Below are 24060 nucleotides of genomic sequence, written 5' to 3'. Positions count from 1 at the left end.
TCTTTCACGTCCCAATACATTAAGAAACATTCTCAAATTTTCACATATGGATGATGATCAAATCTAGGCGTATGGGAAAGGCTGTTCCCAGGTCAAGAAAGTATCAGTCTATTGTGAATAGGTGGCTTTTGGTAGTTCATTTTTCCAAAATGGCAACAATTGCTTCACGTTCAGGGACATTGGCACCTCGCCCAGGGTAGTCTTCATGGATCTGGTCTGATGGGTCATGGAAAGGCCACAAACGAAGTCAGTTCAGGCGCCTTTCTCCATTGCTCAATTTATTAAGTCATGTACTTTAGTTAGGATTCAGTCGACAGCCATCTTTTGGTAGGCCAGAATAGTCAACTTAAGCAAAGAAACACAAAATCGTAATTAATACATAGAAATGATTTAAACAGTGTTATTCCCTTACTAATACCCGTATGTGTATGCATTTATCTAGCCATATGCAACATTTAAAGCCGTTAATGCTGGTTTATTTAAGCGCAAATTACATTAACATTGCCTAAGCAACACTTATCATTTTAATATGCGTACCAACTTAGTTCACTTATTATTTTAGCCATGCAAATGCATTCCCACGTGTATTCTCTTGGTTAATAAGGTTGGGTTAGTACCATCACATCAATCAATTAATTATTAGAATTAATTATTAGTCCTTTTAATATAAACTTATATAAATGGATTGGGTATATAAAAAGAAAACATTTTACCCGCTCCATCACAAGCGCCATCTGTCTCCCTCTAATAGAGCGCAGGGGGAAGGTCAGTGCGTTGGGAAGGCCTAGTAGGGTGTAAGCCGGGAGCCTGAGAATAGCAGTGCGAAAGGCCATGTCAATATCATCTAGAACCCTCTCCCAGTATCGCAGTGAGCTTTGGGCAATGCCACAGTAGGTGGAGGAGGGTACCAGGGCTACCGCATCCCCGCCAGCAGAGGCCATCGCAGTTAGAATGCCATTTAGCAAGTCGGGCTGTAATCCTAAAGGCAGTTTCTGCATGTCCCATGGAGTGTGCTGTGTGGTGTGTTCTGTAGAATATATCTTCCCATTCCTTATCAGAGAGTGTACGCCCCAGTTCCGCCTCCCAGTGTCTCTGTCCTGCCGAGCGAGTGGTTCGGATACCTGACGTGAGAAAGGAGTATATTTCAGATATAAGCCCACGATCGTCCTTTTTGCGAGTGAGCCACTTCTCAAACGGTTGCAACAGACGGTGTGCCAAGGGGCGCGTCTTGGCTTCCGAGATCCAATGCGTCATCTGGGAGTGAAGGGAGTGAACATAGCTGCATAGACCGTAGCTCTCCTGCAGGTCCTTAAAGGGGATGAGGCCCTGAATGTCAAACAGATGCCCAAGGCGTTTGCAGCCGCCCTCTAACCAGCGCGTTGCTACCTTTGAATCCAGGCCGGGTTGGAAAAGATTGGGGTCATTGGCGAGGGAAATGTAGTTAGAACAGCCCAGAGAGAGACTCTATCCCAGACCAACATTGTGGGGCGGGTGACTGGTGTGGGATAAAGCCTCCAGGCATAAGCAGGGCGCGGCAACCAGGCATCTCGCCAGATGTGGTGGCCTGCCACCATCTGGTCCATGAAGACCCAATATTTCTTGGTCATTGGGTTGTTCCACTCCACCAGATACCATAGTAGAGAAGCTTGATGGAAGCGGATGATGTTAGGGAAAGCAAGACCTCCCTCTTTCTTAGGATGTTGTAGCAAGGTCCTCTGCAAGCGTGGAGAAATTGGGCCCCATACGAAATGCTCGATCGCAGTCTGAATTTGGCAGAATGATTGCGGTGGAGGCTCCAAATGGAGGGTTTGAAACAAATACAAGGCCTGCGGGAGTACATTCATCTCGACAGCGGACAGCCTACTGAACCATGACAAAGGCAGGTGCCGCCAGCGGGCCAGATCTGCTCGGATGCGAGTCAAAAGGGCTGCGTAGTTCTACTCCGCTGTTTTCGCGAGGCTCTTGTGGAGGACCAGCCCGAGATATGCGATGTTGTCGCCACCCGGTCAAAGGTGAAGTTGGCCCATAGGGCATCAACCGCTGGCTGGGCAGTGGTGAGGTTTAGTACCTGAGATCTCTGCATATTAATTTTGAAGTCTGTAGGTCCCCCAAAATCGCCGGCAGGGAGGTCTCACGGTGCGCCACCGAGAAGATAACGTCGTCTACGTAGAGGCTGATAAGATCGTGGTCTAAGCCAAATGGGACGCCCTACACCTTGGGGTTGTCCCGGAGTCGTTGGGCGAAGGGTTCCATATAAAGTGCAAAGAGCAGGGGAGAGAGGGGGCTGCCTTGTCGCGTTCCCCTCCCCATCGCAAAGCTCTCGAAGAGTAAACCGTTGACCCGCACTGCTGCAGACGGAGAGCTATAGATGCTCGCTATCCACCGGCGGAACCTGGGCCCCAAGCCAAAACGCTCTAGGGTAGCAAATAAATAAGGCCAGTGCACCCTGTCAAAAGCCTTTTCCACGTCGACCGCTAATAATAAGGCTTCTTCTTTGGACCGTTGTACCTTGTCGATCAGGTGGCAGAGTCGCTTGGTGTTGTCCCTGCATTGCCTACCGGGGATGAAGCCTGATTGGTCTGGGTCAACCAGACCTGGCATGTGAGTGTTCAACCGGGAGGCCAGAATGCCAGAGAACAGTTTTGCATCGATATTTAGCAGCAAAATCGGGCGGTAGGAGCTGCAGAGCTCCGGGTCTTTCCCTGGTTTAGGGATGACCAAGTTACAGGCTTGCATCATGGAGGGTGGGAGGAACCCCGTATCAGCGAAGGAGTTCAATAAGCGGGTAAGCAGCGGGGCTAGTTTGGCACAAAAAGTTTTGTAAAAAATGGCGCTAAAGCCATCAGGGACTCGAAGCCTTCATAGTCTTCAATCGAGCGATAGCGTAGATTACCGCCTCAATACGTATGTGGGCCTCCAGGGCCTGCACTTCATTTGTGGGAAGAGGAGTGATCGCCGTTCCCTGCAAGAACTCGGTGGGATCAGACAGCAGAGTGTGATCAGCAGTATATAGATTTGATAAAAAGAGCGGAAGGCTGACAGTATCCCATTATTATCCATGAACTCCGACCTGCCCTCTCCCCGTATCGCTCTTATAGTTTGGGCCGCTTGCTGACTGTGCAGGCAGTGCACCAGCATTCGTCCCCCCCGTTGGAGCCCACATAAAATTTGTGTTTGAGTCGAGCGACCGCGTGCTTTGCTCTGTCAAGGTCTAACCGCCTAAGCTGAAGGCGCTCTTTTTCCAGTTGCCACCAAATTCTGGGAGCACCGGTACGTTTGTGAATAGCTTCTAGTTCCCTGACTTTAGCTTCGAGGTCCGTGCATTTGAACTGTCTGAGTTTATTTTCATAAGCAGCCTTGGCAATGAGCGCCCCTCATGCCACAAGTTTAAGCGCTTCCCATACTGAGGAAAGTGGCAAAAGTCCTGTGTCGTTAATCACTAAATAGTCAGTCAGGCAACGCCTAATGTCATCCAGAACCGCTGAGGAGCGGAGCAGAGAGTCTTGCAGGCGCCAGTGGCAGGCGGGTGGGGATCCTGCAGGGGGAAGGCGCATGGTCAAGGTGATGTGTGCATGGTCCGATAGGGAGCGAGCTTCAATGGTGGACTCTGTAACGCAGGACCAAGCTGCAGGGGTAACAAGGAAGTGGTCCAAGCGGGCATAGGTCTTGTGCGCCGCCGAGTAGTATGAAAAGTCGCGTTCGTCAGGGTGGAGGCATCGCCAAGTGTCTCGGATCCCTGCGTCACGCAGCCAGTCCCCTCCTCCCTGCAACAGGGCCCCCGCTCCCCTAGTTCGTGAGCCTGAACCGTCCATCTCCGTATCCATCACTAAGTTGAGGTCGCTCCACACTACCACTATTGGGTCTTGTGTATGCAAGACGTCAGCAAAGGCATCTATTAGGAATGTCTCCAGTCTCTTATTTGGGGAGTAGAAGGAAGCTAATGTAAGGTGAAAATGCCCTATAGTAAGGCGCAGTGCAAGGAGGCATCCTTTGATCTCTGCAACAGGACCCCCACTGTGCTCCTAAAGCGCTTGTAGAGTAGTACGCCAACCCCACCCCACTTACTATTCCCTGAGGACCAGTATTGTGAGGGGAAGTGGATATGACGCATGCGGTGTGTATCACTGTGGAGCAGGTGAGTTTCTTGAAGTAGGCAGATGTCTCCACCAGAGTGCTTGAGCAGAGAGATAACCGCTTTCCATTTGACTGGGTTATTAAGCCCCCGGACATTGAAGCTAACTACCTTAAGTTCCATGGGAAAGGGATGAGCAAAATGGTGCATGTGTTAAGGCCCCAAACAAGGTGCTGGGGGGCTACGCTATAGGGCAAGCCCCAGAAAGAGAGGAGACAGTCATTACTGAGCAAAAGTAGGAGCGGGAACAAAAAGAAGCTCACTGGTAAGAGAAACCTCCCTAGCCCAAAGGATAAGAAAACACCCCAACAACATCCAAATTGAACATCAGCCCAACAAGGGCCAGCCCATGAAGAAAAAATGGCGGAAAGCCCAACAAGTGGGCTTACAAAAATCGTCCAAAATAACACAGTCCCACAGAGGAACTGTAGATATATGTCTGTCTGTCGGTCAACATCAAAGGAGGCCTGGTCCCTGGCGGAAGACTGACCAGCAGAATACCTGGTGAACCAAGAGCCGTAAAGGAGCATGGTACTGAGCGCAGGATAGTAGGTGTCCCAGGAGCCCCTCTGACCTCACTCCAAGGTGGCCATCTCTGTGTGCATGCTCTGGGTGCTCAGGGGGAACACAGGCGGTCAAGGGGCTGAGAGAGAGAGGAAATCACCGCCTCTCGTTCCTTCACCATCTCCTCCAGGTCCGGTTTCGCAGAGGCCTTCAGCTCCCCAACTGTTTGCCATTGTGAGAGTCTACGTGGGGAGCGATCCTTGGGTGAGTGCCCTTGTCCAGCGTCTGCCAGGTTGTCCAGCACCAGAAGATCTAGAGCCTCCGCAAGGGAACGGATCTGGCGCAGTTTTCCCTAGTGCTTAAATATGATGCGGAATGGATGGCCCCACGAGTAAGGGATGCCTTTATCTCGGAGGTGAGCGGTGACCGCGCGGAAGTCTCTCCGTTTGGAAAGCGTGGACGCAGCGAGGTCCTGAAAGTAGGCTGGGGAATGCCCCTGTAACTGAATCAGCTGGGCCGCTCGAGCCATGCGAAGGATCTGCTCCTTCAGCTGAAAATCGTGCACACAGATGAGAACGTCCAGAGGGGGGGCCTTCTCCTCCCTGGGAAGGCCCACGTGGTTCACCCTGTCCATCTGTATCTCCTGCGGGCCATCATTACCCAGGAGCTGCCAGAAGAGAGTCAGGATGTATGCTCGGAGGTCATACCCCTCCGCTCGCCACAGAATTGCCCGGTTGCGGATGTTGTTCCTTCGCGGCTGGTTCTCCAAATCCTCCGCATGGGCCTGGAGATCTAAGTTTTGATCATGCAGCCGGATCATCTCTTGTTGGAGTTGGTGGAGGTCTTCTTCGTGATGCAGTTCATGATCCTCGAGAGTGGCCACCCTCTCCCCTACTTCATCCACGTTGCACCGGACTTCTTTGTGGTCGGCCAGGAGCAGACCCCTCAGGTCCATACTGTCCTCCTTAATTGCTGAAAAAAGCTCCAGCATGAAGGCCTTCGTAGCAGGCCGGTCCGCCCCCTCCATTTGCTCAGAAAGCCCCGAGTTCCAGGGTGTTGCGGTCGCTGAGTCCGGGCCAGACATCTGTTTCGATTGCATTTCCTTGAGGGTCTTCTCCCTCCTCACCCGTGCTGATGCCATGATGCTATGCGTGAAGCACTGGGAAGAGCTAATGGGGGGCCATCTGGGTGACGTCCAGTTGCCTGCTATGGCCAGAAGTCTGCTCGTCAGGCCGTCGTGGCAGAACTGGGGACAGCAGACTGCAATGGGCATCTCTCCGGCCACAGCAATTGTGACCAGACAGGCTGTAGGAGTCTGGGGTGAATCGCTTCTGTTCTAGCGCCCACGTGGCAGGAGGGGGCCCCGGGCCGCACCGGGCAAAAAGCAGGGGCGCCAACGGTCGTGCAGGCCGGGTGGACCCTGGGCCAGTCTTCACATGCAGACCAGCTCCCACTCCCTGGCGATGCGAGGGCAAATCCGAAGAGGGGGTATACGCAGTGCTCAAAGGCAGCCCCCACTCAATAGCGGAGCCCCTCAAATGCAGCGTTGTCACTCCGTGACCCAGTCCCCTGCGTTGGCAGATGCAGGGGCGCAGCAGTACCAAGTGGGAGTAAGCGGGTCACAGGGGAGGGAAGGTAAAACTCACTGGGATCTGGGGGGTAAAGCGACGCTCTGCAGGTGACTCGCGGCTTCATCAGGCACTGAGGTATGCAACAACTGCTCGAGGCTCATGGGGCAGTGCCCTGGCTAGACTCCGCAGCCAGGAGACTCCAGGCTCCCGGGTGCTCCCTTTGCGATGCTGCAGCCCAGAATGATCAAGGGAGAGACAGGAGGGAGGGTGAAGAGCCGGTCTCCCAATGAAGGGGCTCCGCCAAGGCCAGTCCGTGTTAGGCCTCAGGCCACCGTACAAGCCGAGTTTGCAGGCTACAGGTCCATCAGGTTGAGGCACCGTGCCTGGCGTTCGCTCAAGGGCCTCCGGCAGTTTCGCAAGGCTCCAGGCACGGCAGCGCGCAGCGCACCTGGTGAATCTCGTGGGGATGTAAGATGGCAGGGGGCAAGCCAGCCCTTCTGCTATCCGGTGCCGCGCTTCTCACCTCCCGCTACCCTCAGACAGGCTTCTGATCCAGAGCTGCGCCTGGTGCTGGAATCACGGCACGATCTCCCAGCACTCATGTGGAAGGCAGGCAGGCCTCCTCAGGCATGCTGTCCGCGCCGCTGATGTGGTGTTCCCTGCTCCGTCTCAGCCTTTGTGTGCCTCTGTCCACCCAAGGCTTCAGGTGCGGATGCGTGCAGCGTGCCTGGTGAATCTCGTGGGGATGTAAGATGGTGGGGGTGAGCCGTCCCTTCTGCTACTCGGTGCGGCGCCTCTCAACTCCTGCTACCCTTGGACGGGCTTCAGATCCGGAGCAGCCCCTGGTGCTGGAATCACGGCGCGATCTCCCAGCGCACACGTGGAAGGCAGGCGAGCCTCCTCAGGTACGCTAGCTGCGCTTCGCTGTGGTCTTCTCTGCTCCGTCTCGGCCTCCGCGCTCCTCCGTCTGGGAGCACCAGCGAGGTCTGTAATTTTGTTACCACTGGCACCGGAGGAAGCGCTGGTCAAGACCACTCCGTGTCCGGTGGTAGAAGGTCGGGAGATGGGGCTAGTACAATGCTTCATATCGGCGAGGCCGGAGGGACGGAGACTCGTGTCCTACCAAGCCGCCATCTTGGCCACGCCCCCAAAACTGATGCTTTTAAACTCAGTTGAGGAGGAAGACTGTACTTGGCCGGTGCTCTCGGGGAGGGACGATAGTAAAAGAGGCAAGACAACTGCATGCCTTAAACCACTGAAAGAAAAGAATGAACAAATGGCATTTCAGCTAGCAAGAAGGGGTGTGAAAAAAGACAGACTTTAAGCCAACAGACTGATTACAGCAGGTCTGGAAGAAACAGCCCATGCGCCTTCTAGCTCGACCTAAAAATGGAAACCCCATTATTTCACTGCAGCTAATGCACAAATCTCCCACTTTTCATCTTCAGGACTATGAACCTCCCTTAGCTCTTGATCACGCTCAGATCCCAGATCCCAGATCCCAAAGCCTCCACCCTTCTTCATAGGTCCTAAAGCTCTTGCTAATTAATGGGAATCCTCACTATCCGTTGACCAACAGGCTTCATAAGGATCATCCTTACCTTTGGGTCTGGCTTATTTTTATTCACATTGACCTGGATGTCCTGCTCGCCCTAAGACAGTGAGGCTCTTGCCCATTATCAATGGGTTCCAAACTACCAGCTCACCCTCGGGACCCTTATGCACTCTTCCACCCCCTGATCCCCTGAGGCTCCATCTCAAATTCAAATTACTGAAGATCCTACTCTCATCGAGGTTCCCAGAGATTCCTGCTTACTCTCATATACCATTGGAATCTTCCTTACCCTCTGGTCTCCTCATTTCCATGTTTACCATTAGGCCCTGTATCTTTTGTTCACTCTTACCAGAAGCCATGCTCACAATCAGGTCAGTAAAGGCCATGTTCATCATGAGATTCCCTGAAATATCTATTTACATTCAGCTCCCCTGCTGCTCTAAATATACTAACGAGATTCACACTCACCGTCAGACCTCCAAAGCTACTGCTCACCCCTAAGTCCCACTGGCACCTTCTCACTGTTAGCTTGCCAGCAATGACCCTGTTCAATGTAGTTTCTTGGGGCCCAAAACTTACCTTAAGGCCTGTGCATCTTTGGCCACACACCCAGTTCCATAAAAGATCCTGATAACTCTCTGGTGACTCAACCCCGCAGCTTACCTGTTTACTCTGCATGGTCTCCAGATTTACCTTTTGTCCCTTCCCAGGTCTTGACTCATACATCACCATACTGAATCAGGATAACTTCTGATCATCCACACATGCAGTAGTGCTTCAGGACACCCACTCCATGCTCTCTGAGGGTTTTTCATTTTTTTATTTCATTTTTTCAGAGTTTTATATAGGGCGAACTTGACCTGAAAGTATCAGGTATCAGAGTGCTTTACATGAGCACCAGTTGTATTACACAAGGGCACATTTTTTTTAGTTAGGCACATGAGGTTACGTGATTTGCCCAGAATCACAGGATGTGAACTTAGTTGCCGAGGCTCGAACTCGGTTCCCCAGATTTTAGGTCAACCGCCCTAGTTGTTAGGCCACATCCTCTCCCCCCTCATTTTTCCCTGCAGAGTGAACACGCGTACCCATGCTATCCCAAGCACGCAGCCTTTAGTATAAAGCCTGCACACACTTCACTACGCATCATGCCTCATGCCATACTTAAATTATTTCAAAATGTAGCTTTTTGCGCCGCTGCTTTTAAAATGGGAGTGGTGTGGAAAAAACAGCCATGTGCTTGCTGCTGGATCAGAGGGAGCAGTGGCATTGATCTCTGGCAGAGGAGCAGACCACTATAGAAGAGGAGAACACAAGCTACAGGTAAGCTTTCGTCTTCCACTGCAGCCTGTATAGTTACAAAGGGTCACAAGTTTAGCAGCAAGTGGCTCCTGCACAAGACACTTGCTGCGTTCCTTTCAGAAATAGGAGCGCGGCAGCAAGGCTACACAGAAAGCAGCACAATCTCGAGGCATGATGCATGCTTTCTTGATCATGAATGTATTTTAAAAGGTCATACAATAACCTGAATTGTTCGGCGTTCAAGGAAATAACACACATCTTGCAGTATCTTATTCAAGTTTCGCCTAGACAGCACATGCGCTGTCTTTGTGAGACATGTTGTTTACATACAGTGGGATTACAGCACACCTACAGCTTGCCATTTGTTAGCTCCAGCGTCGCTCTCATTTCCTTAATCCCCAGTTGTCACAGGCATGTGGGCGTCATGTCCTCTCTTTGTGTTTGGCCCTCCCCTGGAGCACAAACCAAATACTTGTGTCCATCGACTTCTTCCCTTTTTTTGGAGAAACTTTTTACTTATGTTCAAGCACTCCATAGCAGTGCTTGTGATTTCAGTCCCTCTCCCATATCCCCAATCCATGTAGCTTCTGTTCACTTCTACCCATCCCACTTCCATGTTGCTTCTTTTCCCTCCTATCCCTCCTGTCGTTTACTCCACTGCACTCTATTTTGCACCCTACGCCTCTGTACTCTACTCCTCTGCACTGTACTCTTCAGCACTCTACACATCTGCACTCTGCGCTACTCTACACCCTGTGTGCCACTGCACTCTTCACCACTGTACTCTACGACAATCTGCTCTTCTCTACACCATTCTACTCTACTCCACTGCACTTAACACTACTCTACTGTATTGTACTCTACACCACTTATGCCACTGCACTTTACTCTGTTCCACTCTATGCCACTGTACTCTACACCACTGCACTTTATACCACTGCAATCTATAACTCTACTCTGCATAACTCAACTCTACACCACTTCACTTTATGCCACTGCACTCTACTCTGCAGCACTGTACTCTATGCCACTGCACTCTGTGCACTGACCTCTACGCCATTCTACTCTGCACCACTCTACTATGTACCTACTCTATGCCATTTCTACACCAAATAGTTACCTGAGTTTCTAGTTTAGGTAAAACAAACTAGTGCCTGTGGGCTTCTTTATTAGTGATAAAATGGTTTATAAAACTGAACTGTGTGTTACACCTTCTGTGAACGTTTCTGTTGCATTAACCCCCCCCCCCCACTTTTTGCCAGACTGCTGATGCACTTTTTCTTGGTGTGCCCTGGGTCCCTGCCAATGAGGTTCACCAAAACAAACCCAATTGACATCTATGGCCACATGTCAGCCCCTGGTAAATGGTACCACAGGTACCCAGGGCACTGTGACCAGAGAAGGCCTCTAAGGGTAGCAGCACTTGTTGTGCCATCCTTAGAGGTCCTGTACCTGACACTCACACACTGCCTTTGCAGGCTGCGTGTCTTGGTGCAGAACAAAGTGAAGAGTCGACATGGCACACATACCTGTGTGCCATGCCCACAAACCACTGCCCTGGCATACATCCGTCACCCCTCTAGCTGGGTGCCCTATGCCAGTGGTGAGGGTACAGGCGCATGAACCCTGTACCCCTACAGTACCCAAGTCCATTCCTGGGCACTGTAAGTGCAGTGCTGCCATTAAAGAGTATATGGTGCTGGGAGTTTGTCAGTACGAACTCCACAGCACCATAATGGCTACACTGAAGACTGGGAAGTTTGGTATCAAACTTCTCAGCACATTAAACCCACACTGATGCCAGTGTGGGATTTAATGTAAAATGCACTCTGAGGGTTTTTCATTTTTTTATTTCATTTTTTCAGAGTTTTATATAGGGCGAACTTGACCTGAAAGTATCAGGTATCAGAGATGCCCCCTGAAATTCGAGCAACTACTAGTGACCTGACTGAGTGGCAGCTTAGGCTTCCACTACCAGACATGTTTCTGGACCTCTGGGTCGAGAGCCTGCTGCTCTCGGGGGCCTGAAACAATGCACATCTTGGGACGAGGTGCCAAGGCTCCTCCCCCAGGTTGGGCAGGGTTCACGAAGGAGAAGCTTCAAAGGCATGCCGCCTTTGTGAGCCTCTCCAGACCATTTGCTGCTTTCAGCAATTGGTCCCCACTGGTTCTACCCCCACTTTGGGCGGGAGAACCGGCGGGAAAAACAAGTGAGGAAGGGAGGTATGCCCACCACTGCCAACTCCACCCCTCAGGTGGGGGAGGCGAGATGAAGCACAACCTCGAGTCCCCGCCATCTTGAGGATGGGGAGACCCAGCCAACCAAGGACAGGCTCCTGCCCACCTCCCACAGGAGAGTGGCAGAAAAGGGGTGTACCCTGCCCTTTCCCTACCTGTAAAGCCCCTAAATTTAGTATTTAGAGGACACCCTGAACCTTGCTTCCTCAGATTAGAAACCACAAGAAAAGAAGATAAGAAGGACCGAAGAGCCTTGCAGAGCTAACAAGAGGACGATGCCCACTGACTTGGCCCCAGCCCTACAGGCCTGTGTCCTGCAGCCAGCAACCTCACAAATCCTGGAGGACCTGCCTGCCTGCCGTCACTTCAAGGACTCTATCTCACGAGAACACCGGACGTGTTTAAACTGCAGCTTTTGGTGCCAGCCAGAGACTGCGAATCCAACACCCTCTGCACCCGCCGACCCCGGCCTGAACTCGGGTGAACCAACACCACAAGGAGGTCTCCCTGGCGATCCTGACCTGCCTCAAGCCTCCAGACGCCGCCTGTAGCCTCAATCCAGAGGACCCCCCTACCGTGACCAGAGCGGTTAAGAAAATCCAACGTCCCAAGGCACCCCTGCACCCAACGCCCCAAGGCCTTGTGTGCCCAGACCAATGGTGCCTAACCAACCCATGACATCCCAACTTACCCCTCAAAGTGGTGGTCGTACCCAGAAGATCCTCGTCCCCGAGCCTGCAGTGCTTCTTTGTACCGGAGGTTCTCCATTGGAAACAACAGGACACCTGACCACAAAACAGCCCCCTGCACCCAGCCTCCCTAGTGCCGCTGAGGGTGCACCTTTGGTGCTACTTTGGTCCCCAACTTGCCCTGAGCTAAACCCTAGGATCTTTTCTCCCACAGCTGTGTGGCCTGCTAGCCAGCAGCCACCAACCAGAAGCCCCCTATCCTCCATAGGATAACATAGGGCCTCAACACTCTGCACCCGGCCACCCTAGAGCCGCTGAGGGTGCAATCTCAGTGCATCACTGACACTGGGGGACCCCTGAGTCTAACCCCAGAACCTTAACTCCCACAGTCGTTTACTTACCTGCAAACTGATAACCTGTTTTTCTTCCATAGAATAACATTGACAATTTTCTTTCGAAAAAAAACAACTAAGTGTGGAGTTTTGAAAACTTGAAATATTCCTGAAAAATCGAAATAATAACCAAAATGCATTTTCTCAATTGTTTTCATGAAATGTCTCAGTGATGAATCTAGGCATCCAGCACTAAGTTAGAAAAAGTATCGTAAAAGCTACTTACCTGCAATTTATTGTAGGAGTCCATTCATTTCAATGTACTGCTCCAAAAAGTTTCTAAGTGTGGAGTTTTGAAATCTGAAAATTCTCTTTACAAATCGCACGAATAACAAAAACGCATTTTCTCAACAGTTTTCAGGAAATGTCCCAGTGCTTAATCTAGGCATCCAGCAGTGAGTTAGAAAAAGTAATGTAAAAGTAACTTACCTGCAATTTGTTGGAAAAGCCTATTCATTTCAATTTACTGCATCTGCTAAGTGTTGCATACTACCGCTCACCTATAAATCAAACAAAGTACAATTCCTATTGCATTTTTCAACTTTTCTACATCCAGTAACTTATTACTGAAAAGTATTTAATGCTTACCTGTACCAGGCTTGCTTGGTTCTAAAAATAAACAACAATATATTTTTATACAACAACAATTGGCCTAGAGTTCAGGTATTGAGTGTGTGAATTCATTTGCTGACTGAGTGTGTACATCAAATGCTTAACACTGTCCTCTGATACTGCCTTACTGCTCGACCAAGCTACCACTATTAGAGAGTAAGGTTCTATCTAACATTAACCTCTGCCTACCTTTGGGGACTTTTGGACGCTATACACACTGTACCTCACTTTGGTGCAGTATATATAGAGCCAGTTTCTTACAGAAGCAGCTTTTCTCTTGCATTAAAACTGTGCAAATGGTTGAGTTGTACGAGCTAGGAAATTCACAGGAATGGCTGAGCTACATACGACCCGTCAGAAGATCCCACATGGAAATGATGCAGCAAGTAGCAAGCAACATTTTTTATAAATACGTTCTAATTAACAATAAGTTATTCCTCTGACACTTGTATTTTCATGCATCACCTTGACTTCACCTATCCCCCCACAAACAGTGCACCCACTCACCTGTATGCACCGCATTTATTTTAACTTTCGCCCTGGCAATGTTTTAACAGCTGTGCACCTCCTTCAAACGCTTTTGCATATAATTGTAATTGTAATCACCACTGTTTTGTGTGCTCTACAGAGAGGCCAAGGATTGGATGAACGTGTAATCTGAGCCACTTTATGACCCACAAACAGACACTGTGAGGAATTCTCACTGCGTTCGGCCTGAACTCCGCAGGTCTCAATCGTGGCCCACTGACAACCTAAACTCCCACAGCTAAATAAGAACAACTCTTAACACTAAGTACTATACGTAAGTAATATATTGCATGAAAAAATCCTATAAATGCACCATTTAGAAAAAAAGCAAATACTGTTAGGGAATGCAAGAGTAAGTAAAATGTGAAATGTGAAACAGAAACAACAATGTTGTTTCCAGGCTTGGATGGCAGTGACTCTTTGCTGGCTGCGGCTCTTGCCGGTGGTGTCAGGATATTTACATGTGGGGCACCCGCCCTATCAACACCCTTAGTGACTCCCCATTTCCAGTCCAAAAAATGACTGCTTGAGCCCACCACCAAAGCCCAAAGGGAACTCAAAAAGGACAATGTAACCACTCATAAAAAAGCCATGGTCTTGATGGACAGTCCATCGAAGCAATGGCAAGCCATGGAAGCCTCACAAAAAGCAGCGGTTAAAGTGAGCCGACTCAAAGCCCACTGTCTCTGCATTACGTCTGGGAGGTACTTCCAGTTTTTTTAAGGTCTGGCGTGACATAGATAGTGATTTGCAAAGACAGCAAAAAATCTAACCTGGAGCAGCAGATAACAGTTTTTATTGCTGTTACAACACTCCAACTTACCTCAAAAGGAAGCCATCTCATTTGTACATGTGGGGGGAAGCACAATCCAATAAAAGCTCACAAAAACATAGGAGACAGAACTCACTTGGTAGTACTTGGGTTGTCTCACTACCTTGCCATGTAGAAGGAGCGTCCCTATTTATTTAAAAGGACTCTCACCCACTGGGATTTCCAGTGGTAGGCTTCATCATTGAGTCATCACCCAGGACTCTACGATGAAGCATGCCTTTGGAAATTCCAGTGGTGCTTTTACATAATTGGGACACCCCTTCTGGTGGAAAGGTAGTGTAACAACTCACATACTACCAAGTGAGTTTTCCCTCCTATGTTTTGGATCATTGAATTGAAGTGAAGAGAACCCACTCATGAAAACGTATAGCTATCCCTTTTCCTAATCTGGTAGATCACAGAAACCACCCATTATTCAACTAGATAGAGCTCATGTTATTGGCCTCACACCATCACTCTCTGTAATATGCAGAGAGTTTTGAGGGGCATGTAGTTTGGACACCTTTAGGACCCACTGACAGACACTGTGAGAATCTGACACTGCATTCTGCCTCAACTCCAGATCTCTTAATCAAGTCTCATCATAAAAATGCCCCGCAAAGTCTTCTCAATGCCCTTGAATGCAACTCAGTTCACAATATGCACTGTTCGAGAGTCCTATTCTGTATGAAAAAAACGACATATTCACATTATTGAGAAAAGCAAATCCTCTTAGGAAACGCAAAATAGAAAAAGACGTGACAAATCCATGTGCCTTAGTGTATTTTGTTCTAAATGGACTGGTAATGAAGATAAAAAGCAGCAGTGTACACACCACAGTTGGTCTTATGGCAAAACACAACATAGAGGTCGATTCACAGAACAAATCTGACATAAAATCCTAAACTTACTACTTTCGGTATTCACAAAAGGCATTTAGTAGAAGTAAAGTTAGGAGTCCTAACTTTACTACTACTAAATGCATTCTGTGAATACCAAAAGTGGTACGTTTAGGATTTTATCTCAGTTTAGTAGTAGTAAAGTTCGGACTCCTAACTTTACTACTACTAAATGCCTTCTATGAATACCAAAAGTAGTATGTTTAGGATTTTATCTCAGATTAGTTCTGTGAATCGGCCCCACTGTGGGTGTTAGACTTTGCATCTTTTGACGTGTTTCCCCTGACATTTTGATTTCTGACCTCCCATTTTTGCTGGTGTAATGATTCTGCGCACTTTCCTCACTGCTGTCCAGTGGTAAAGTGCAAGTGCTCCTGTATAAAATGTGTTATGGATTAGTGTTTCCATGATTGGCCTATTTGATTTATGTGTCAGTCCCTAGTAAAGTGCACTGCGAGTGCCAGGGCCTATAGATCAAATGCTGTTGGTGGGCTGCAGCACTGGATTGTTCCACCCACGCAAACAGCCTGTAAAGTGTACCTCTGGCCTGCCATTGCAGAGCCTGTGCGCAGCCTGGGGCTGCCATGTCGACTTGGCAAGTGTACCCACTTCCAAGTTCCAAAACCTTCCCTGTTGTACGTGTTAGTCACCCTTAAGGTAGGCCCAAGGTACCCCCATGGGCAGGGTGCATTGTATGTGAAAGGTAGGACATGCCCCGGTGAGTATGGCATGTCCTAATAGTGAATTACAGCCTACTTTGTTTTTCACTATTGCAAGGCTACCTGTTCCCCATAGGCCAGAATGGGCAGTTTGATTATTACATCCTATAATCCTAACTGACCCAGGGAACATGGTAGAAATTTGAGTTTAATATGCCTGAACTCAGAATGATAAAATGCATCTTTTAGTGAAGTTGGTTTTAACATTCTGTGTTTGAAAATACCACTTTTAGAAAGTAGGTATTTTCTTGTCTAACCATCCAACCCTGCCTCTGCTAGGTTGTGTATTCCTTGTCTGGAGTTTGAGTGACAGGGCCAGAGGGATTCCAGGAGACAGGTTGAGTCAGCACAGGGCTGAATAGCAAGATCTACATGTAGATGGGTGGGAGGAGTTGTACCTGGGACCTGAATAGGGCTGTGCCTTCCCTCCACAATGCTGGCTCCACCTCCTGTGGTGCGTCTGATGTCCCTGGCATGTGAAAGGAAAGAAGGAGTCTTGTCAACAAAGTGTTCCAAGACTGACCAGAACTGGTTTGGACTAGGCAAAGGCCTCTCTGCCTTTAGAGAACAAAGAGAAATTGAGGATAAAAAGGGGGACCCAAACCCCAGAACTTTAGAACTCGCTGAAATCAAGGAACCTGCCCAGAAGAAGAGCTGGAAGAGCTGCCAGGAGGAGTACTGCCCCTTTGCTGTGTTGTTGCTTTCTTGGGTTGGCCTGAAGCTGCTGCTTCTGCCTTGGGCAGTGAAAGGATTGGACTGAACTTTCTCTACTTGTGCTGAGTATCTCCAAGGGCCTGAAACCGAGCTGGCCTCCTGTTAAGAAGTCTCAGGGACTGCAAAGACTTCACCAACCTCTGGCTTCTGCTCCTGGAACCGCTGTTTCAGTTGCCACAGAGAAGAGGGAACCGCGACCGACTCTGTCACCGACTCCGTCGCTGGCCTTGTGTCCCGAAGGCACCACAGGCCGCATCGTTTCGCCCTGCACTGCAAGCCTTGGTCTCACCGACGCCATCTGCACGATTGTCACCAAGCCACTGCCTGTACCGCATCAAGAGGACACTGCAGCCCCCACCGCCTTGCTTCACTTTGCTGGCCTGGTCTCACCGACACGATCCCCGCTGCCTCGACATCCGTGACTGCCTCGTCACGCACAGCTGTCCCGCTCTGCCAGCGCCCATTCCCGCCAACTGGCTCTGTTGCTTGCATTGCAATCTGCCAGCACCGCATCGAGTACCGGCTCACCCTGCACCGCAAGCCTTGGTCTCACCCACGCCGTCTGCATGATCGTCACTAAGCCGCTGCCTGCACCGCATCGAAAGGACACCGCGCCCTGCACCGCTTCCACTTTGCACCGTAACAACGACAGACGCTACAGCCGGCTCTGTCACCTGCACCACAACCTGCCAGCACCGCATCGAGCATCGTCTCGCCCTGCACCAAAAGCCTTAGTCTCACCGACGCCGTCTGGAGGATCGTCACCGAGCTGCTGCTCGCACCGCATCAAGAGGACACCGCGCCCTGCACCCTTCCACTTTGCATCGCAACCGCAACAGATGCCAAGACCGACTCACACGCCAGTGTGAGACGCACTAAGAAAGGTACTGTTAACGAGTCTGTTCATGCTGTTGTAGGACCGTACCGACCTGGTCAGCGGGAACGGCGAGACTCTGTTGTTTTCAGCATCGCGGTAGGCTCGAACCGAGCTACCGACACATACGAACTGTGTTTTCAACATATTTTTGCAATTTAAAGACATCTTGAGAAGTAACTATTTTTGAAGTACTGTATTGTGGATTCTTTATCGTATTTGGTCTTGTTTTAAGTATATAAAAATATTGGTTATTTTTCTAAACTGGTGTGGTGTCCTTTTGTAGTGCTTACATTGTATTACTGTTGGTTTTGTGCAAATGCTTTACACACTGCCTCTAAAATAAGCCTGACTGCTCGTGCCAAGCTACCAAGGGGATGAGCAGGGATTATTTTAGGAGTGTAACTCCCTTATCCTGACTAGGAAGAAGGGTCCCTACTTGGACAAAGGTGCAAGCGCTTGCCAACTAGAGACCCCCATTTCTAACAGTGGGCAAAAAACGCACAGTGCAGTGTGCTAAAGAAAATTAAATGCTTAGCGCTATTAAACCCACATTTTTTGCGTGATTCTCAGTTCCAAATTACACTTATACACTGCTTGCATGCATGTGGCTTAGTAAATGTGTAAAGTAGATCAGACGGCTTATGCACAAACTTCAGCTGTCAGCAGGTTGAAGACTGGTATTGTTAAAAGCTCTTTTTAAATGCAAAACAACCCGGACCTTCTTTAATAAAAGGGTCCTCATGCTGTGGAATCCTGAACATCACTTGGACTACAGAATAATCAATACAGAACCTGGATATTTGACCTCTTGATGCAAGTGTGTGTGTGTTATGTATTCCCAAAACACATGCATTTAAATAAGTATGTAATGTATAGTGTTTTTAAATAATATATACTGAAATCTACTATTACTGATACACTTGTAAAGCATTCAAAACAGTGATGGATGGAATTCCTAAATTAATCTCAACCAATGGTAATCACTTGGGCCGCATCCCAATCCATTGTTATTTTTCACACCATGCCACCTAAGTTTGGACCCAGCTATATGCAAATCAGGCTTGACCCTGCTCCAATAGCTACTGTCATTCTGATCTTCAACAGGAAAAGGCACAAAATGCGTCGTTCTTTACTCCACCTGAGCACATGCCCAGAAGCAAAATGTAAGCTGGATTCTCAATATCCACTTTATTTAATGGTTTAGTTAGCACTCCTGTCTGCTGGCTTGGTTTAGATGGTGAGGTTATAGGCAGGGCCCCTGGAATTATGTGATTTTGGGGCCACAGAGATTTATGCATGATTATAGATTTGCCGCATTTGCCACGTAATCCATCATCTGCTGCATAAACTGCAGATTTTCGCAAAAACGAAAATTGTGTCTAGCCCAAACAGTTCAAAAGTTATTAGAAAGGCAGTGACACTGGTTGCAGGGCAGTGGAAGGTCATTTGCAAAGCTGGACTTGTCACCTTTCTGTTGCTTATTCCTATATTTAGGTACTAAACTGGTACTAATGAAATGCAACTAATGCCCAGACAGTGTTTTTTAAAGTGCTTGGTATTTTATGGCTTATACTTAATAAATATACCTTTTTGACTATTTTATTATCCTTTGCTGGATGCGACTTCATGATTTTCTTAAGCACACAATGCTAGTTATCTTGATTTAGACCACGCCCCTACTCGGATAGGCCACACCCCGTTAAGAAATGTGCCACGCCCCTTTTAGAGCACCACCAGTTTTTTCCCCCCACTTAAAGCCCTGGGTATTCATACCTAGAGGCGAAGCGGTATTTACCTGTCTACAGTGTTACATTGAATCTGGAAAAAGAAACTGCCAACAAATGAAATGGAAAGTCAGTCCGGCAAGCTGTAATTTTCCCGTGACAATTTACCCATGTGGGAACATCAAAATCGTGGGTATACTAACCCTGGTAATAATCAGCAAAATAGTATGCGCAATCATAGTGGTGGTGCCCACGACATTTATACAAAAATAAACACAAATACATGATGGACAGAATGAAACCGCAAAAACATAAAACGTAAACAATGAAAAAATCACGTGACCATCTTGAATAGAAAACTAAATCTGGAGAATTGAACGGGGTGAGAAACAAATATTAGTGTTGGTAAATGAAAAATGTTAACAAAAATATATTATAACACCCGATAGCTGATGAGGATTCATGGGTAGTATGCAATCTATAGAGTGAACATAATGATGGTACCACTATAAACCACGTGTATACCAGTGTGGTGCAAGTGTTGGTTGATCGAGAGTGGTGAGTAATCTTATTGCCTAAATATTTGACAAAGATCGTAGTTGGTGTAGCTCGAGATAGCTGGGATGCATTTCCTATTAGTAATATCCCATCTCTATCTTGTCATTAAGGATTCAACGTGTCCAATCTTCTGATCCAGTAGATTTCACGTTGCAGTAACTTTTTAGTGTTATCCATGCCAGTTATTTTAGGCACAACATCTACTATCTGGAATTTCATTTGTGCGATCGTAAGTCTGTGTTCGATACAATGTGCTGCGAGATTAGAATTGACAGCATTGCGGATTTTGCTCCCATGTTCCCTGAGTCTGATTTTCATCTTTCTCTCTGTCTTACCTACATACAATAAGCCACATCGGCATTTGATGACATAAATTACATTACTGGAGTTGCAGTCCGCTGAATGTAGTAAGTTTATCATTTCTCCTGTTCATTGACGTGTTAGAATTGTGAGAAGTTGGCCTGGTATATGCTGTCCACTAATTAAAGTGGGCACCTTGCACCAGTCCAAACGACCCTTATGATGTATGAGGTCAAAGATAACCTTTAGAAAGCTATCCTAGTGGTAGCTGTGGAGAGCAGCTTTCATGCTTAATTTTGACGGAATGTAAATCAGCTTGTTCTACCAGAATATCACCTTTAGTATTAATCAAGTGAAAGGAGAACCACACAGTAGTTATAAAAATATGTATTTATTTATATAACACTCTCTAGTACACTCCACATGAGGGTACAACACAAAGCACACAATACTTTATCAAAGAAACAGTTGTAAGTAGGCCAATACACAGGGGGCTCCAGGGGGAGACCAAACCATATACTAAAATCTAAAATAGTGGTATAAGAACCACAACTGGTGTTGAGACAGTGTCTACAACATGTAGAATTGCTGGGACCCCAAGGAACCACCGAAGGTGAGTAAAAAAGGACCCCGCGGAGGATGGGTGCAGTGTGCTAACACGACCGCGGGCTCTGTACAATTCTATGGGAAAGTCTCTGTTAAAATTTTAAAGTTTAAGGACCCTTCTCAGAGGACTACGAGGAAATCCTTTAGAACTTAGGAGGTTGGAGGGCCACCCCACCCATGGATACCGGAGAACCCGAGTTACCTATCCCAGAGGAGCCGGCTGCATAGGTCTGGAGTGCTGTCGTAAACTGCCCTCGTTTTCAATAGAGAGCTTCAAAGAAGAGCTGCTTTCGGGAAGAAAGAAAGTGTCCATAGGAATCCAAGCAGAGGTAAAAGAGTCTGGGTCACTTCATGGTGACCAGGGGCTCGGTAGACAAATGCCCACCGATGCCGGGTGCTTAAGGTGCGAAGAAGGGATGCTTGACTCAGCAGCCACGAGGTCCAGGAAATGTCGAGGACAACCAGGAGCAGGATGCGAGCTGTTCCACAAAGGATGTCAAGTGCTGAGGGGTCATTGTCCGGTGGGTGCACCAACATGCCTTGGCAACAGCAACCCCAGCAGGAAGGTCAAGCAGGTTACGATGTGGACCAGCAAGGTCCAGGGGACTCACCAAGCAATCAAGAGTCAGGGCAAGTCTGGAGCAACCAGGGAAGCCCAACAGAATTCAAGATGTCCCTCAAGAGGACCCACAGGTCGAATGACCAGGAGTCGCGAGGGGACCTCGAACAAGATCACAAAGTAAATAATCTTGCCTGGTCAGATTCTTTGGTAAATTCTATCTTACCCGAATATCTGAATGCTCAAAATTACACGGTCCTTGGAGATTTAAATCTTCACCTTGAAGACGGAAATGATAAGACCTGTAAGAACTTTATAGATGACTTCATGGTTTTAGATATGACGGTACGCAACAAGGGTCCTACACATAGAGCTGGACATTTGTTAGACCCTATCATAACAAACATGAAGGAACTCTCTTGGCTTGACACTACGCCCGTTCTCTGGTCTGATCATTTTCTTTTACGTTTTGCCATCTCACTTAAACCTATACATCGCCCAGTTACGAACGAGATAGAATCCCGTAGGAGAAATTGGAAATCCTTAAATTTGGAGGATCTTAATAAGGCGCTGAGGAAAGATCATCCATGCCTAGATGGAGACATGGATAGCATAGCAGAAGCCACACAAAGATGGCTAAATGATGCAGCGGATTCTTGTGTACCCTTATCCCGCTGTAAAGGGAAAATACATCGCCCTCCTGCCCCCTGGTATACTGAAGCTCTCAAGAAAGAAAAATCCATATGTAAGAATCTCTTTTGTATCACTCCCATGCCTTATATGTACCAGACCCTTGTCTCCAACAATGGGTACTCACCTGGACACACGATTCCCCTCTGGGAGGTCATGTAGGCATCTATAAAACTATTTCGGGCCTCGAACGATCCTTCTGGTGGCCTACCTTAAGAAAAGACACCCATAACTACGTGAAAACCTGTTCAATATGCGCGCAAGGCAAGGCGCTTCATACAAGACCCGTGGGGTTGTTACGACCAATCCCTATTCCCCCACGACCATGGCATACCATCTCGATGGACTTCATCGTTGAAATGCCCCCATGTGAAGGATATACCGTGGTGCTGGTACTGGTGGATCACTTGACAAAGATGGGGCACTTCATTCCGCTCAAGAAACTCCCTTCCTCCGCTGAACTGGCTCTCGTGTTTCTCCAACACATCGTAAAGGCACATGGTATCCAGAGTATCCTGATCACAGATAGGGGGTCACAATTCACATCCCGTTTCTGGAAGGCACTCTGCGAAACCCTCTCCATTGATACACGAACATCCACAAGCTTCCATACGCAAACCGACGGAAAAACGGAACGCTTAAATCAGACCCTTGAGCAATATTTGCGATGCTTCACGTTGCAAAATCCTATGCATTGGTACCCATTACTCTGGATGGCGGAATTCGCGTATAACAACGCGGACCATTCCACCTTGGGGTGTTCGCCTTTCTTTTCCCTCTACGGCTATAATCCCAACATGCTCCCTTTTGACTGGCCCGCGCAATCCAACCTTCCAAGTATTCAAGAACATCACGCGCACCTGCAGGCGGTGATGATTGAGGCCAAGCAGAATTTGGCTTCTGCCCAGGCCGCTAACAAACGGTGCGCAGACAGAAGGAGGGAGGAGGAACCCCAGTACAAAGTTGGGGACAAAGTATGGTTATCGATGCATAAACTCCAGTTGAAGGGGGTAGATAAGCTTAAGCCCAGATACATCGGACCGTACAGTATCGAAAGAATAGTGAATCCGGTAGCTATGAAGCTTTCCCTACCCGTGGCCTGGCGTATACATCCTGTATTCCATGTGTCATTACTACAACCCTGCCCAGTAGACATGAGGCGCCCAGTGAGACCGCACCCAGTAGACATAGACGGCCAGGAGGAGTACGAAGTACAAGAATTCCTAGATTCCCGTATTGTAAGAGGGAGGGTCCAATATTTAGTGGATTGGAAGGGCTTTGGGGTAGAAGACAGAACATGGAAACCGGCTCACAATCTCCACTGCCCTGACCTATTGGAAGCCTTCCATACTGCACATCCTGGGAAGCCGGGTCGACCGCCGAGACGGCAGTCCTCGAGAGGGGGTTCTGTCACGATCACCCGACACAGGCCCAAACACTACAACACCCAGAACACCCTGGGGCGCGTAGGACGAACTCGCGTCCATCCAGGAAGTAGAAAAGGCCGCCTCCCCCACTAGGAGGCGCTTGACAATTGTTTTCCCTTGTGTGAGCCCAGACGAGGAAGCTCGTCCCACAGACGCCGACTTTGCTCCTTACTCCTGTTCGACGGAGAACATTCCCGGACCGTCGTCCATTCTCACCTTGATTCTTCCCCGAGTCCGGAACCCCAGAGGAGCCGACGGGACATTCGCCGGACTTCTCATCTCTAACCAGAACTCCCCGACGAACACCGCGCGGAGACGCGGAACCGAAGGGCTGAGTCCCTTCTCGTGCACACGCTCCCGTTGTGACGTAACAACGGTCGAGCGCTACGGAGAAGCCGTGAGGCTTCAGGGCGCCCCACCGTGAGAGGCGTGTGGGCGATTTTTGTACCAGCACCGGTTCTCCCCTTAACTTTGCACACTCTCGCTGTGAAGGAACAGCGTGGAGCGCTGAGGGGGATCCGCACTCACGGAAAAACGCAGTCGCGTTCCCAGGAGGCGAGAGGCAAGACGCTGGATTGTAGGGGGCTACAGTAATCCTCCCTTGTCCTCTCACCTCTCCCGCATTTGTACACCACAAGGCAGCACCCGTCCTG

The sequence above is a fragment of the Triturus cristatus genome, chromosome 6 (genome assembly GCF_964204655.1).
Source record: "Triturus cristatus chromosome 6, aTriCri1.1, whole genome shotgun sequence".
In the NCBI taxonomy this organism is placed as follows: Eukaryota; Metazoa; Chordata; class Amphibia; order Caudata; family Salamandridae; genus Triturus; species Triturus cristatus.
Note: the sequence above shows the minus strand (reverse complement) of the source record.